General features: G+C 41.9%; 1 long non-coding RNA gene and 1 pseudogene across 1 annotated transcript in view; both read left to right on the forward strand.

The window, feature by feature from the left end:
• Positions 1-13,980, forward strand: part of LOC127679860 (uncharacterized) — a 61,304-nt gene extending 47,324 nt beyond the window's left edge. The window contains exons 2-3 of the long non-coding RNA XR_007976917.1: positions 8,033-8,165; positions 13,860-13,980. This is a non-coding gene — a long non-coding RNA (uncharacterized LOC127679860). The remainder of the gene's footprint in view (positions 1-8,032; positions 8,166-13,859) is intronic.
• A 528-nt stretch (positions 13,981-14,508) lies between these two features.
• LOC127679861 (ragulator complex protein LAMTOR2-like) lies at positions 14,509-14,932 on the forward strand (annotated as a pseudogene).
• Positions 14,933-17,380: the final 2,448 nt, after the last annotated feature.

Raw genomic sequence — 17,380 nt, forward strand, 5'->3', positions numbered from 1 at the left:
CATGGCATAGAGCCCATGAGATTTCACCACTGAGCTTTATGTCTTGTGATATACATACACAAAGTCTTTCCACAGTTTACATTTTTAGCTTAAAGATTTGGTGCAGAGATGGAGAACTGACTAACAGAGATCTTTTCTTTACCTGAGTGACTCCTTACACACAACGGGAAATTTAACAATGCAGTTCTCAGAATGTGTCCTTGTTGTTAAGCAATACATGAGGATAAATATTTAATTAGGGGAAAAGATTAGCTACTTCAAGCTGCTTTCTCTTATCAGGATTTTGTGCTGAGCAAATTGTAAATAATTACAGCCCTGGGATGCATCTCTAGGAAATAACAGAAAAAAAGTTAGATGTATAAAATTGTTCATTGAACCATTAGTCAAAATAACAACACTTTAAAACGACCCATTGTCCGCTAGAGAGGAAGGGTTGAATATTGATGATGTCCCCAAATGATAGATAATTATCCTGTTGTATGCAAATGACAGCTGATGACTGTATAAGAACTTGACGTCTATTATACAATGTGAAATTAAAATACAGGATACAAAGATTGGGTTTTCCTGCCTCTGAAACAAAGATTCACTGGGTAAAGGAGGAAGTGAGGAGGCAGGCAGAGGGTGTGAGATAAAGGGCATGCTGGCATGTCAGTGGGGCTAGCCATATGGACATGTGGATGAAAAGCAAGAGAGGTGGGGAAAGTTCTCTCAGCAGGGATAACACACTGACATTACTGTGGATCATATGAGGTTTAAAACCTGCTTCCATAAGCCCTTGGCTAGACAAGGTTGCAATTTCACTGAGACATATTTTTGTAAACTATAGAGCATTTCAGTCATTAACATATTCAGATTGTATTTTTTAAATTCTTCAACTAGGTGTGATTCATCTTTAAAAATAATATCCCTTTCTAGAACTCACAGTATGGCACGGACAGTTACTAAACATGTATATTTTAACAGTTTTTAAGACTGCTCCCTGTCCTTGAATTTTTGTTTAAAACGACTTGAGTATGTCTTCTCAAATCCCAAAGCAAAGCAGAGGCTGAGCTGACACTAAGGACTCATTATTTTCCCACCCTCCAAGAAAGTTGCAAGAGTAATATTTATTAAGCTCTTGGGAATATGCGTAGAACAAAACAAGTTGCTCAAAAGACGTCAGAGTTTGCACGAAGCTTGGCTTGACTTTGAAAGTAGATTGGCAAGGTTGGAACAGACTCGAAGGGCCAAAGGGAGCTTGAGAGATCCTATTTTCCATTATTCTCTCTCAAGCAGAACTTCAGTTAACCCATCCCAGAGAAATGAGACCTTGCTTTTAATGGCATTCGGGGAGGCCTGTGGTAATCATATTGAGGAATGACTCTGCGAGTGGACAATAAATAAGTCTGCATATCAGTTTCATTGCACTGGGAAAAAACATTGCTCAGTCATAGAAAAACTTCAAGGATTAAAAATGTCTGTGTTAGGAACTAGCTCTGGGGTGGTACTTTGTTTCTCTGCCTTTCCATGGTCTATGTGCAAGGAAGCAAAGGCAGATTCTTACAATAAATTGTACCCACACACGCATGCTTATATTTAAAAAGAAACTCAGCTGCACGCATTTCTCCAGAGGACTTATTATCAGAGGACAGAGAAAAATAACTTTAATAAAGCTGCAACCATTTAGGATATGTAGTAATTTCATTCATTGTTTATCAAAAATATTTATTGAACTTCCTATTTATTTGGGGTTTAATTTTTTTTTTTTTTTGGTTGTTTTTTGTTTTTTGAGACAGGGTTTCTCAAGTCCTGGAACTCACTCTGTAGACCAGACCAGCCTCGAACTTAGGAATATGCCTGTCTCTGCCTCCCAAGTGCTGTGATTAAAGGAGTGCACCACCACTGCCCTGCTTGGGGTTTAATTTAATATCGTGTTTTTCTGCTTATCATGAGTCAAGGAGAAACAGACAGCGCCTGTCCGGTGTAGAGACCAGTGTACTACCAGATAAATTCATTGAACTTTATGTACATATTTCCTGTGACATCACACAATGACAAACCCTCCTAGAGATGCATTTCTCATTGGGATATTTGTTTTCCCTCTAGACAGGGTCTTTCTCTGTAGCTCAGGCTGGCCTGGAGCTCATTATATAGTCAGGCTGTGAGGGAACTTGTGGAATCCTCCTGGTTCAGACTCCTGATTGCTGAGATTATAGGCAAGGCCACCATGCCTGAATATGGAGCCTCTTAGTGTGTGTGTGTGTGTGTGTGTGTGTTTGTGTAAGACCCCAAAAACCGAGGGTGCCCCAGCACCCCACGCCTCAGAAGGCAACACCCAAATCACTCGCGAGAAATGGTCTCGATGCAATAACATGAGAGTTTCTTTATTCCAGAATTCTGGGTTCCACAGCCGTACACCTCGCAGGGCTAGAGGACTGTGGACCATGAGTGCTGAACTGCCACAGCTTTTATAAGTTTACAACAAAGCCCTCGAATCACAAACCAATCATTTCTTAGCATGGAGAGCCTGCGAAATGCGAGCCAATTGATTTGTACCACTCCATAGTTTTTAGGCCAATCAGTTTAAATTATCAGAGCCCAGCGCTCAGTGGACCAATTAGTTTCCTATTTTCTTGAATGTCTATAGCTGCGTGAACTCCTGCATAGGGGTAATGGCATAAGTTTACAGAAGCAAGATAAGCTTAGCCTACTTCCAGTTACCTTAAGGGGCCAGGATCACCTATTCAAGGCCTTTCTGCTAGCTCTAAACAAAGGGCGGGCTCTGGAATGTGACCTTTTACCTAGTTTCTAACAAAGCGAGATAGCATTTTAAACTTCTGACTTCTTGGGGTCATTAGAGTTAGGCTGTATTATTTTCTATCATTTCATTTGTATGTGTGTGTTTGTGTGTGAGAGAAGGACCATTGTAGGTATTATAAAGCCTGTACAGACTCGGTCCTGCCTAAAAATAAAATTAGGAGTAGGAAGGAGACACAAAGAACACATATCTAGGGCACAAGTAATGCCAGACTGAAAGAAGTGAAGCTGTTAGGGAGCTTGGACTTATTTTATAGGTTCAAAGTTCTTTCGATAAGCACATTCGCTCTGTCAACAAGCACACACCAGTGACCATGGGCGAGGCACTGCACAGGGAAAGAGTAAACAGTGTGTGCTAAGGTGGGTTATTACTATTATTTATCATTTTTTTGAGCTTAGTGTATGATGAAGAGATAAGGTGGGTTATTATTATTTATTATTTTTTTGAGCTTTAGTGTATGATGAAGAGATAAGCATAGACTCACCAAGTGAAGCCAAAATATGATTATAAGTGCAGAGGTAAAAACACATACTTGTTTCCTTAGGATTCCATAAAAAAAATGCCATAAACTGAGTGACTTAAACAGAGATTTGTAATGTTTGTATTCAGAATGCTGGAAGTCAGCAATTACGGTATTGGCAGGCTGTTTCCTAGGTAGAGGCTCAGAGGTCTGGCCTTCTGGGTAGCTTCCTGTGATTACTGACACAGCTGCCTTGTCACATGACACCCTGTTTATGAGTTTGTCTCTGTGTCTCAATTTCCCTCTTTTATAAGGGGGTTGGACATATTGGATTTAATACTAATCTGACCTCATTGTAGTTCGATTCCCCCCTTTTCAAATCCTATCACATTCACAAGAACCAGGAATAGGACTTGAATTTATTTATTTATTTATTCATTCATTCATTCATTCATTCATTCATTTATGAGAACAAAGCAAAGTAGGGGAATACAGGATTTGAACTATTGGATGAGCAGGTGAACAGGCAGGATGTAAAAAGAAAGAACAGTAGGTGCATATAGTATGAGGACTTAGTTCAGATTGAGGGCGTCCTCCGTGAGGAACTGTTATTAAACTTGACTTCTGAAATGAATGCGGCTGAAGGAAGGAGTGGATTCCCCCAGCCCCGCCCAAGACCCAACAGTGCCCTTTGAAATCCACTGCACATTTCATCCGCGGGAAGCGTAAGGAACCTGTCTAGGGTTCCCCCACTGCGAGGTCCCAGGAGGTGAGTTCTTATTTAGGGATGCAACCCCAGTACTTGTAGTCTAAAAGCTCAGGGTATCACAGACAACCTCAGCCTTTCGAGTTTTGCAGTTATAGTTTTGCAATTATATTGCTGCCTTCAATCCAGACGCCATATAGTGGTTTGAATGAGAAATTACCCACCCAGCCTCAGGTATTTGAATACTCAGTCTCCAATTGGAGGTTCTATTTTGAGAGACAACTGGGAGGTGCATCCTTGTGGAGGGAGGAAGGCCACCACTGGGCTTGGGAGTTTAAAGCCCCGACACATTTCCAGTTTTCCCGCTCTCTGCTTTGTGCCTGCTGCTTACTTCAAGTCCTCCCAGACATGATGGACTCTTATCCCTCTGAAGTTACAAGTCAAAATAGGTTCTTTCTTCTACAAGTTGCCTTGGCCATGATATTTTATCACAGAAACAGAAAAATAAGTGATACACTGATCCAGGACTTGAAAGGGTCATAAACACAAGAAGCATACTCTCGATATTTCCATGATGACGTCGACAGGGTTGTTTCCTAAAGCATCTTAGGAAACATGTGATTTCAGGATCTCATGTGATCCTGAGAATGAGAAACCGCACTTACTGTTGCCGCTGCAGCGGATTCATCACTTTTGTGAGATGAATTATTAATGGAAAATTATACTTTAGAAAACTGAATAACCTGTTAGTATTTTACTGTATTTATTATTTATGCTATCCTATGCAGGAGATGGGGGGGGCGCTGTAAAGTTCATCTCGGTCATTACTGTATTTTGATCATTAGAAGCTCTTTATTTGATATCATTGATGGAACTAAGCAGTGGCTTCCAACAAAATCACACTGTGCAACAAGTCTCATATCGGAAATTTATTAAAGGGAGGGGCGAGGCGAACACAGAGGCTGCCTCTGAGAGAAGGAAGGGGAGAAGGGCTGGGAGCAGGAGGAGAAACTCAGCCTTTTGTCAGGTTGTGGTGCATGCACAGGACGACCATGCGACAGGGGTAACAATGTGTTGCCTCTAGGCAACTAGTGATGATGTTCTTGCGCCCTGCCCCGCCCCGCTCCTCCCCCCTCCCCCCCCCCCACATCAGTTCCTCGGGAGCTGGCTAGGAAGATGCCTGATTGCCTGATTGCCCCTTTTTTGTGGGTCCCTTTTAGGCTGGCTGGAGAGTTGCCAGATTGTGAACAATTATGATTGATTATACAAGTAAGCCTTGAAAATATTAATGCACACTCAGTGATCTAATATGCCATTCACAGTTGATCTCTTACCATGAACAATAAGAACTGAGCATTTCGTTCAGTGTCATTATCTACCACATCATATTCTTACTGTAGGACCTCCTTTTGGGGAGACCCCTACTCCATTCTCAGTATAGCGTACACCCTAGGAAACACGAGAGACCGACTTGATGCAAACGCATGAGGTAGTTTATTATCAGAGCTCTGGATTGACGCCTATCTCACACAGGAGACAGAGGAGTCGACCCTGAGGCTCAAAAGTTAGGGGTTTATATAGGAAAAGTCGGGGGGGGGGTTGGCGCGGTTACACATGATTTGCAGATTCAAACATTGGCGGGGGATTCTGGCGCACAGGGTGGTTTTTTTTTGGCATACGTGCAGATCTGGCCATCAGCAATGTAGGAGGGCAGTTTATTTTTGTTAGCAGGAAGGTCATTTTAAACTGCATCCAAGGACAGGAGACAGGAGACTCTAGTCCAGATAGTGTCTGACCCATAGGAGTTTTCCCAGGCATGCCCCTTATTTTTTATGGCCGGTCTGTTTGTGGAATGGCTCAACCACAACCTTGCTTCAAGCTTGTCCAGCATGCCCTGGCTCTAGTCTGCTTGCTGCCTCAACTATGGATTCTGAAAAGTCCCAACTCCCTTCATTACCATAGAATCATTTCATACTCCTGGATACTGACTGATCAATGCACTACTTAGAAATTATCTTTAAAAACAACCATTAAAGCAAGGACATCTCAATACCTGAAGTTTTAGGATGCATCATTAGTGAATATTTATTATTACAATTATGCTGCTCTCAGAATTTATTTTCATCTCTAGTTCTAAGCCACATGGAACACATGTTTCACGTTACAAAGGAATTTCAGAATGCTTTCTCTTTAAACTGGGTTCTGTATCATCTTTATGTATGGGCTATGGTTTAATGTGAATTAATCAGTTCAGAAATAATACACAGAAATGTAACTCTGCACGGTCGACTTGTGTATGTTAAACAGCCATTCAACCCCTAAGCTGTACTTAGAGCCATAGAAAGTTAACTTGATATTATTGATTCGCAGATTCCTAGCCATGGAATCTTTTCTGTGTGTCAAATGTCACACATTAACCCAGTATAGGAAAACCAAAATAAATCAGTTTTATTAAAGCAAGTGTTGGATGCAGGAACTTCCAAAGAACTTCGTACTTCTCAGAATATAAGTCATGAAGCCACCATCAGACCTGTGATTACCAAATCATGTAATTAATGAGTCCAGGTGACATGAAACCTTCCCTTGGGTCCCTTGTGGAATGATCATTTTTGTAAGAAAATAATACAAGTTGCTATAGATTTTAATATTCCCCTCACACATAGAGCTATTTGCTCCTGTGCTCATGTGCTGTTGTGGGTTACAAAGCTTTTTTACCAGTTATATGTTGTTCTTTGCCTTTCTTCTTCATCATTGTTGGCATTTCCTCTAGGCTTCACCCAGATAGTTACCTAGCAACAGCCAGGTACGAACCTGGCTCCAACTGTTGGACCTTTCTCTTTTCCTCTCTCTCCCACTTGCCCCTCCCCCTCTCCCCTTCTTTCCTTCTCTCTCCATTTCCTATGTGTCCCTGGCAGGCATCTTCCTCTCTTCCTTTTCCCCTCTCTCTCTGTCCTTCTCTGTTGCCCCGCCCCCATCTCTACCCTCTTCCCGAAGACCCATTCTCCAAGTTCCAAATAAACTCCCTTCTATATTAGGCATGTCCCATGGCTTGATTGTTCAGGGTGAGCGCCATTTTATAAAACACAATAGCCATCGTCACTGTTGTAGTTATTATTTTACAGTATTGAATTCTTCCTCTATTATAAAGTGAAGCACAAATACAAGTAGATTAGTCAGAGATTTTTTTTCATTTATTTGTTTACTTACCTAAATAAGCCACGTTGGGATGTGGGGAGGATAGTTTGACAAACTTCCCCTACAAACTATATTCAATTTTCTTCTTGCTCCGAATTGGCAATAAATCGACAAATGAAGAAGTTTTCACTCTGGCACACTTTATTTATTCTGGCCATACTCTGCTGGAGGTGTGAAAAGCCAAGTTGTGTTTCGCTGAAGGGAAAGGTAGAAATGCAACAAGGGGCCCCATTCACAGAAGGAGCAGCACGTGAAAGGCTCCGTGGTGCTGAGAGCACAGACACGAGGCAGCCATTTACTGCTGTTATTGTTTCCTAGAAAGTGCAAATTTAACATCAGCAGGATCTCACTGCTCCATCTTTGCCTATCTCCCAGCCCCTGCCTGAGGAGGCTAGGCTGATCCCATGTCAGGCTTCAAATTGGCAGTTCAGGAGACTAGGCCCGAGAACTGGGCAAGTCCAGGCAAGCTCAGGCAAACCAGTTTACTACAAAAACTCCAGGCTTCAGGCAGCTGGTCAGAAACTGCCCTGCCCTCAGAAGCTGCCCTGCCACCTGACCTGAGGCAAGGACAATGGGTCAGCAGCAGTTTCCAGACTTCCTCAGCCACAGTTTCTAGCCCCCCACTCAATGGTTCTGGTAGAAGGTAGATTAAGATAGAGGTCAAGGTCACCTACCTTGGAATTACCCTAATGTACTTTAAATCAGGCCTGCAAGTTCACTTCAGGAGTCTCCCTATCTTGGTAATGGACGACCCCAGCATGTTGGACTTGTGCAGAATAAAACACTCTTTGCGTTTACATACTATCTGAGTCTGGGGTATCATTCTTTGATGAATCATGGGTCCTCATATGCCTTTCTCTCTCTTCCACAGACTAAGTCTTCCTGATTCCTGTGTACAGGCATTGGCCTGAGCCAAGCCAACAGGGGCACCCAGCTGCATCATGTTCTGATGTCTGAGTCGGATAGACCTTCAGCTTCTCATCCTGCTTTGCTAAAGAGCTGAGGTGAGGCTGCCTGGAACCCTGCCATTCTAAGTATAGCTTGGAGACCAGGCATTTCTCTCTTGTTAGGAATGTGCAGAGGTGGCCTTGATTCACTTTTTACTAAGGTGTGTTTCTGTATATTCAACTGTTAATAGCTGATACCACAGAGAGCCAAATGCTGGCAGAATATTTGGTATTGTTCTTTCAATAGCCTGTCATAGTTTTTAATAGTGAATAGTTGTCTTTCCTCTTCCGCTCAGATGATTCTTTGAAATTATGTTAAAAAGCAAGCTGCCTTGAAGAAGATGCTGTAGCCTTCATATCGGCCAAAGGGCAACCCAAAGGAATGGATCGGGCATTGTCTTGCTGCTGATTGGTTCAGACTGGAATGCAGCTTTTTTTGTACAATAAAGGCTGATGACCAATGGCTGGGCAGGAAGTGAAAGGCAGACTCCCTGACAGAGAGTAAGGGACTCTGGAAAAAAGAAAGAGGAAGGGCTTTTTGCCAGGAGACATGAGGAAAAACTGACGTGACTATGGGCCTGGAAGGTATAGCTAGATACTTGGTGGAATGAAAGGAAGTGGTCGGGTTAACTTAAGTGAGCCGTGAGAGTCTGCCCAGCTAGGCCTAAGCTTTGAAATATTCAAAGGTCTCTAAGTTTTTATTTTTGGCCGACCATCAATCAGGGTTACACAATAGGAATGGACAATATGAATGCTCATCCCATGCTCCCTAATTAGAATCTGCATTTATTCAGATTTAGATATACAATGATTAGAGAAACATCATCTAAGAAGCTGCTTTTGAAAGGATAGAAAATAATACAGCCTAACTCTAATGACCCCAAGAAGTCAGAAGTTTAAAATGCTATCTTGCTTTGTTAGAAACTAGGTAAAAGGTCACATTTCAGAGCCTGCCCTGTGTTTAGACCTAGCAGAAAGGCCTTGAATAGGTGATCCTGGTTCTACAAGGTAACTGGAAATGGGCTAAGCTTATCTTGCTTCTGTAAACTGCTTACGCCATTACCCCCTATGCAGGAGTTCACGCAGCTATAGACATTCAAGAAAATAGGAAACTAATTGGTCCACTGAGGTGGGCTCCGATAATTTAAACTGACTGGCCTAAAAACTATGGAGTGGTACAAAACAATTGGCTCACATTTCGAGGGCTCTCCATGCTAAGAAATGATTGGTTTGTGATTCGAGGGCTTTGTCATAAACTTATAAAAGCTGTCGCAATTCGGTCCACAGTCCTTTAGCCCTGCTCGGTGGATCGCTGTGGAACCCAGAATTCTGGAATAAAGAAACCCTCATGTTATTGCATCGAGACTGTTTCTCTCAAGTGATTTGGGTGTCGCCTTTCGGGGTGTGGGGTGCTGGGGCACCCTCAGTTTTGGGGGGTCTTACACTTCCTGCTCTTTCTACCCTAGCGACTGACTACCTTAGCTCAAATTTGTCCCTAGGGTAAATGCTTCCTTGATGGTAGCCAACTATTGCCTATCCACTCGTGTCTTTGGTCTTATTATCACTGTCTGTTTCCAGTTTGGTCATCATTGTGCTGGGTTAACTCTTGCCAGATGTTATCCATCTCAGATGGTCCCAGGAGTATCTCCTGGTGCGCCATCAGTTTGTCTACCCAAATCGTCTTTGGAAACTATGGGTTAATGTAGTTTAAAGTGCTTCTTGTGTGGTCATGTGAGATGGTGGAGCTCTTAGGAATTGAGGCCTCATAGAAAGAAGTTAGATCACTGAGAGAGGTGAACAGCACTCATCAGTCACACTCTCCTACTATTAGGTACATGCTGTTACAGACCCAAAGCAACAGGACCGAGTGACCTTAAGCTGAGACCTCTTGAGCTATGATAAATATACTTTTAAAATAAGACTACTTATATCCTCTTATCCTTTTGCCATCTCAATGTTAGCAAGCCACACTCAAGAAATACTCACATACCTTGTAAGAACATGGACTAGGATGGGTGGTAATTATAGAATAGTTTTAAATTATTTTAAAGGATTTTCTTATTTTGTAAGACCCCAAAAACCGAGGGTGCCCCAGCACCCCACACCCCGGAAGGCGACACCCAAATCACTCTCGAGAAATGGTCTCAAGTCAATAGCATGAGGATTTCTTTATTTCCAGAATTCTGGGTTCCATAGCCGTGCACCACGCAGGGTTAGAGGACTATGGACCCCGAGTGCCGAATTGCGACAGCTTTTATAAGTTTACAACAGAGCCCAAGAATCACAAACCAATCATTTCTTAGCATGGAGAGCCCGCGAAATGCGAGCCAATTGATTTGTACCACTCCATAGTTTTTAGGCCAATCAGTTTAAATTATCAGAGCCTGTGCTCAGTGGACCAATTAGTTTCCTATAATGTCTACAGCTGTGTGAACTCCTGCTTAGGGGTAATGGCAAAAGTTTACAGGAGATAAGCTTAGCCCATTTCCAGTTACCCTATGGGGCCAGGAACACCTATTCAAGGCCTTTCTGCTAGGTCTAAACAAAGGGCGGGCTCTGGAAAGTAACCTTTTACCTAGTTTCTAACAAAGCAAGATAGCATTTTAAACTCCTGATTTCTTGGGGTCATTAGAGTTAGGCTGTATTATTTTCTATCCTTTCAATTTTATTTGCAGGAATCTTTGCCTGTATGCATGTTTGCATACCATGTGCATGCTTGGTCTCTGCAGAGGTCAAAGCTGAGTGTTGGATATCAATAGAGCTGGATTACAGATGGTTGTGAGCTGCCATGTGGGTGCTGGGAACAGCCCCACCCTCTGCACGAGGAGCTAGTGCAGTTAACTGCTGATCCATCTCACCAGACCTTAGTTTTTTGATTATTAGGAGGTAAGGAAGAACACCCCAAATAGATATCAACAAGATATAATAATGGAATACATTAGCCCACTCATAATTCAGTGTACTCTGCAATTTTTATACTATAAGAAGTTACTTGAATATATTAAAAGAAGAAGGTGTATTAGAGGTGGCAGTCATTTTATTTTCTATCATTTGCTTTTAAACTGACTTGAATACATGTATATGCTGTGTTTGGTTGGTATCTCTGGGAGCCAGCTCTTTTCTGAAGGGAAATAGAGGAGGAGCGGGTCTTGGGGACAGGGGAAGCACAGTGGAGACTGAAAGAAGAAGAGGGAGGGGAAACTGCAGTCAGGATGTGATATATGAGAGAAGAATAAAAATCCATGAAGGAAGAAAGAGAATAATGGGGAGTAGAGGATCTAAATGGGGAGGGTATAGGAGGGAAGGGCAGGGCAAGCAAAAGGAAGGAATAACTACGGCTAAGGTAGTTTGAAAAGCCACACTGAAGCTGGGCAGTGGTGGCACACACCTTTAATCCCAGCTCTTGGGAGGCAGAGGCAGGCAGATTTCTGAGTTCAAGGCCAGCCTGGTCTACAGAGTGAGTTCCAGGACAGCCAGGGCTACACAGAGAAATCCTGTTTCGAAAAACCAAAAGACAAAAGAAAAGCTACACTGAAACATACTATTTTATACACTTCTAGAATAAATATAATCAGATTTTTAGAAGAATTTAATTGTTGTTATCCTACATGGGGAGCTGATGCTGCTCCCAGAATTCATAGCTTATCCATCGCAAGGCTGGGTATCAGAATTGGGATATTTCTCTCGGAGTTGGTAAGGGGTTTTAGAGGCCTTCAAAACAAAACAGGCTATAGACATTCTCTTGTTTGCCCACCAGAATTTGATGGTAGCATCCTATTGCTCCAGGGTATTTGGGTGATAGGACATGGAGAAGTGGATTTGTACTTTTACCCTATTTAGGTCTTGTTGGTTCTTCAGTTGTCCTCAGGTATATTTCTTTAAAAAAAAAAAAAGGCAGCTTTTAAAAAAATGATGCTATCGTCTTCAACAAATATTCTGCTTTTAGCCCCAACTTTTTGAATATAGTGTTTAACTGCCTAAATTGCAAGGTTTTTATACCTCTTTCTCTGAGTTCTGCTCCTAATTCATACTGCAAATCTGGCTAAACCAGCCATTAATATTCATGACACAGAATTGATACTTTGAGATTTCTTGTTGAGATTAATTAGTCTCTCACATCTAAATATAATCTCGCACAAAATCTCAAAGCATGAGGAGGGGGGAATGTAGATATGTTAAGCTAGAATGTAACCTGATGGAGGTATAGTCCAATTCCCAAGAGCCTTCATTTCCATCAGAAATCTCACACACAGTCTGTAGAATTCATGTTCCCATTGGTCCTCTTCTGAGCTCTCACTAGAATATCTTGTCAAGTTCTTCTTGTAACAGTACAGGACCTCACTAGCTTTCATCACCCAACTTTTCCACACTCCTTCAACAGATCAGTTCAAATGTCTCTGGACTACATCATCAGATCTAGTTATAGCACTGACATAACTTCTCAGTGTCAGCCATTTTTCTGTACCAGTCAGCTCCTCATTATTATGAAAAAAACACCTCTGTAAAACCAGTCATTGAAAGAACAACTGACTTACCTCAAAGGTTCAAATGTTTTAGTTTATGGTTAACTTTGTTGCTTTTGGGCTTACGTTGAGACAGAATATCATGGTGATAAGCATATGTGGAAGAGTTAGTTGCTCACCTCTTGGCGGCCAGGAAGCGGAGAGTAAGATCAAAGATATAAGTACAGAAGATACACTAAGGCACATCCTTTGTGATCTGCTTCCTACAACTAAGCACCATTTTCCAGTAATCTATCTAGCATTGCTACAATAAAATTGAAGACCCATTAAGGGAAATCTTGTTTGCCTCCTAGTGAAAATACTGGAAGCTGCCTCTAGGTGGATACATGCCTGTATATCCTCCCTTAAGTGAGAACCCAGTCAGGCTGGCCAACAATCTGTGTAAAGGTCCACCCCACTCCCTGAGAGGGAGGTTCACCTGAAGTCATGGCAAAGGGATAGGAGAAACTTTGTACTTTTACAATCTAGAATTACTACCCTATAGGGTAGCCCCTATAATTTACCATGAGGTTCTGTTTAAGACTCTGGTGAGTCTTAACTTACCCAGAGGCCCCTGAGTGAACATGGAGACAGGAATTGATTGCAAAAGCAAGAGGAATGTTATTTAATCCAGAACGTGGGGAGAGAATGACCACACGCAGCCCATCCAGTGGGCCTTTATACAGTCCTCAGGGTAGCCACCATTAGGTACAATGTGATTAGCAGAACAGTGTGACTTTGAACTGATTGGTTGCTAGTGGGTAGGTGGTCAATGGTCACTCCTGCAGAATGTGTCCCCACCCTCAGGTTGGTTCCCTGTCCCCTCTGTGGTCTGAGGAATGTTAATTAGCCTCTCTCTCTTCCAGAGGGACAAGTTCCATGACATTTCCAAGTTCCTGAGCTGACTTCCCTTCAGTCCCTTCTGAGTCAACTCAGAAAGCAGTAAATTTCCTTTTTCTTGTCTTCTGTCTTTTTCGGTCTGATGCTGGGGAGAGCCTAAGCATGCTTTTCCTGCTACTTAGGGCCACTCCGACACTTGGGCGTGTTTCCTGCTATGTGGCTGCTTGTCTTGTGACTGACCTCCATGATGGCTTACCTTAAAGAACATGGTTGTGGTTCCCCCCATCTCCCCTTCTCTTCTGCATTCTATTTTGGGAAGCTGCTGAGGTTTGCAGCTTGCTGGCCCTGGGATTTTTGTTTTAAACTTTAATAAAAAGTCCATCCTTAAATTCTTTTTTTAATGACACAGGCAACCCCAGCAGGAAACTTGTAACTGCCTGAGATGAGTATGAGTCTATAGTGGATATGATGAGCTTAGTGTCCTCGTGAGTCAACCAACTTTCAGTGTCACAGACTGCAACAAAGCATTCAACAAGTAAGTTTTGGGGGTGAGGGACATTTCATATCCAAGCCAGAATACAGCACACCTGTATTTAATCAGGAGCAAAGCTTCACATGTATGATAATTCTGGCCCTGGTGTTTCTGAACCACCATAGAGCAGCAATGGTTGAATGTGGCTTCCTTCACTGGTTATATAGACCCTGAAGTCACCATGCTAAAAACAGAATTACCCCTGAGACCCTCTCTATTATATTATTTCTTTTCTCTTTGTTGAGACAGGGTCTCACTGTGTAACTTTGGTTGGCCTGGAACTCCATATACCAGGCTGGCCTCAAACTCACAGAGAACCACCTGCTTCTTCCTCCCTTGTTCTGGGATTAAAGGTATGTCCATCATACACAACCCTCACTCGTGGAGAGCTTTTGGGGTCACTTCTATAAACTTGGCAAGAATTTGACATTGGGTCAGACACAGAAATAGGCTCAGGCAGGAATTTGACTTTGGGCTAAGACAGGGAAGTAGGCTCAGATCTCATTATTTACTTTGGAGAGGGAGATCTAGAGGCTGTGACTGTAGGGGTGTGTGGGTATGGGTCAGGGTAAAGAGAAAGGCATGCTGTATCCTAAGGCTTTGATGCAGCTGCTAAGCCAATCCAACACTGGAAGAGTCCAAAGCACCCTGCTGCTGAATAATGAGAGATCACTGCTGGCCTATATGGGGACACAGATGCCTGGGTCACTGCGGCCATTGCCAGTAACATCTGGGCTGAGTATGATGGGAATGGGAACCAAGCATTCAATGAAGACAGTCTCAAACTTATCCTCATGGGCTACATGGAGGGTCGTGTAGCCATTACGAGGGTGACCAACCTTCTGCTATGTATGAATGCCAAGGAGACTTCTTTCGGAATGCTCAAGGCCAAGGCCCAGGCCTTGGTGAAGTACCTGTAGGAACCCCTCACCCAAGTTGCAGCATCCTAATAGTGTGATGGAAGCTGGAGTAGAAAAGGGATGGTGATCAGGAGGATGGGGGCCCTGGAAACACCTATCAGACTGGGTACCGGAATGTGGGGGTTTGCTTTTGTCTGAATACATTTTCAAGTCTCAGGAAAATAAAAGATTATTTACACTTGGGCTAATATGAAACTCAAGATAAACTCAGTGAGGAGTGTGTGGCATTCCTTTCATCATGCTCCTCCTGATCGTCCTAGGAACAGGGATCAACGTTTATTTTGTTTATTGCTTTGTTCGTTCCTGTTCCTTGACTTTTTGTGTTCATTGTCTTGTTTATTCCTTGATCTAGAACTGACCTTGTTATTTGCATGTACTAAAAATGGTATAAAAGCAACTGGGAAAAAAAAAAAAACCACTTCAGCCTCAGAACTGGCAGGGTCATGCTACAGTGTTGTCTAATTGTCTTTTTCTTTTTAGTCCTTGTTACCTCCAGGGAGAATGCGTTGACCGAGCTGGTTTGATCACTCACTTTTCACTGTAGGTTCCCTTCTGTCAAACTTATTCTTTCTTGTGGGTTTTGACAGCTGAGTTCAGTTATGAAAGGATGTAGGACTAAAAGTTTGGGAGGAGAAGATAGGGAAAAATGGCTATTCCCATAGTCTGGCTTCATATACCCTTAACATTTGCAGATTTCTGGAAAGACTGCAGATGGAAGTTCTCATAATTTCTAATTATTTTCTTTTATAATCAACACTCAATTAAAAATGTGATGATGTTGGAATCTTGAATGACATTTCCTTGTGAATTTAATGAAATTGTTTTTTTTCTTGTATATTTATGTTGTTTTAATAGTAATCAAATCTTCACTGTATAAATAATTTGTAGCATCCTGTTAAAAAATTTTAAATGAGCCATGCTTGACAGATAAATATTCACTCCCAATGTTTTTAATTTTTATGAATTGAAATAGAATGCTTCTTTAATGTTTTTCAACTATCATGAGGAACAAGTAATGAAAATATAATATATACATACAACACAGCACTATTCAGTCACAAGGGGATTAAATAATGTCATTTGAGACAATATACATAGAAATGGAGGTGATTTTGTCAATTAAACTAAGCCAAACACAGAAAAATAAGTATGATATGATATGATATGATATGATATGATATATCGGAGACCTAGTGCCCAATGCTGGGGTGGCAGTCTTCTTTTTTTACCCATTCCACTGTCTCAGCTGCCAACACCTGAGGCACTCTCCCTATACATTTGGCTGTGTGGCCAGATAATCAGCATGATGGTGTGTATATGCTTGGGCCAAGGAGTGGAACTATTAGGAGAGGTGGCCTTATTGGAGTAGGTGTATCACTGTGGGCATGGGCTTTAATACCCTAGTCCTACCTGTGTTCAGATGAAGATATAGAACTCTTAGCTCTTCCTGAACTATGCCTGGCTGGATGCTTCCATGGTACCACTGAACCTCTGAAACTGTAAGCCAGCCCTAATTAAATGTTGTCTTTATAAGACTTGCCTTGGTCATGGTGTCTGTTCACTACAGTAAAACCCTAACTCAGACAATCAGGTAAGCAATCTTCACTCTCTTTCCCTTCATCCAATTCCAATAACCCAGTGTAATCTCCAGCATTGTGGAGGACCACCTGCTGCAGCCTTGCCCTCTCTGCAGAACTTCCCAGAGGACTAAGCAATTCTGCTCCCACAGTCTTCCTCCCTCATGCTCCTAAGATCCAGAGAGGGCATCAGAAACCACAGAATAGAAAACTCACCTCACAAAGACAAAAAAAAAAGATATCAACACCTTAAATTACAATCATCCAAAACCCAGGTGCCTACATACCATCATAAAAACACAATAACAGCCAGAACAACACATCCCCTAGAGTCCATCGACCCTACCATAGTAGGTCCTGAGAAATGCATTATAGCAGAAGCACAGGACAAGAACTTCAAAATCTCTATTATGAATATGGTCAAGGACCTTAGAGAGGATATGAGAATCCACCAATGAGCTCTGTGAAACAAAAACAAACAGTGGAATTAAATGGAAAAAAAAACTGTTCAATACATGGAATGGAAATAAAATCACTAAAAAACTGAAACTGAGATTATAACTGCAAATGGAAAATTTAGGAACTCAAAACAGGAACTCAGAGGCAAGCCTTACTAACGGAATATAAGAGATGAAAGACAAAAATCTCAGGCACTATCAGACAAGATAGAAGAAATGGATACCTCAGTCAAAGAAAATGTTAAATTAAAAAAAAAAAAACCAGGAAAGCTGGGAAACAATGAAAATACCAACTCTATGAATAATAGGAATAGAAAGAGAAGAAATACAGGTAAAAGGCACAAAATATTTTCAACAAAATTATAGAAGAAAATTTCCTTAACCTAAAGAAGGAGATGCCTATCAGACAGGTACAAATATATACTGGACCAGAAAAGAATTTT

The sequence above is a fragment of the Apodemus sylvaticus genome, chromosome 3, assembly GCF_947179515.1.
Source record: "Apodemus sylvaticus chromosome 3, mApoSyl1.1, whole genome shotgun sequence".
In the NCBI taxonomy this organism is placed as follows: domain Eukaryota; kingdom Metazoa; phylum Chordata; class Mammalia; order Rodentia; family Muridae; genus Apodemus; species Apodemus sylvaticus.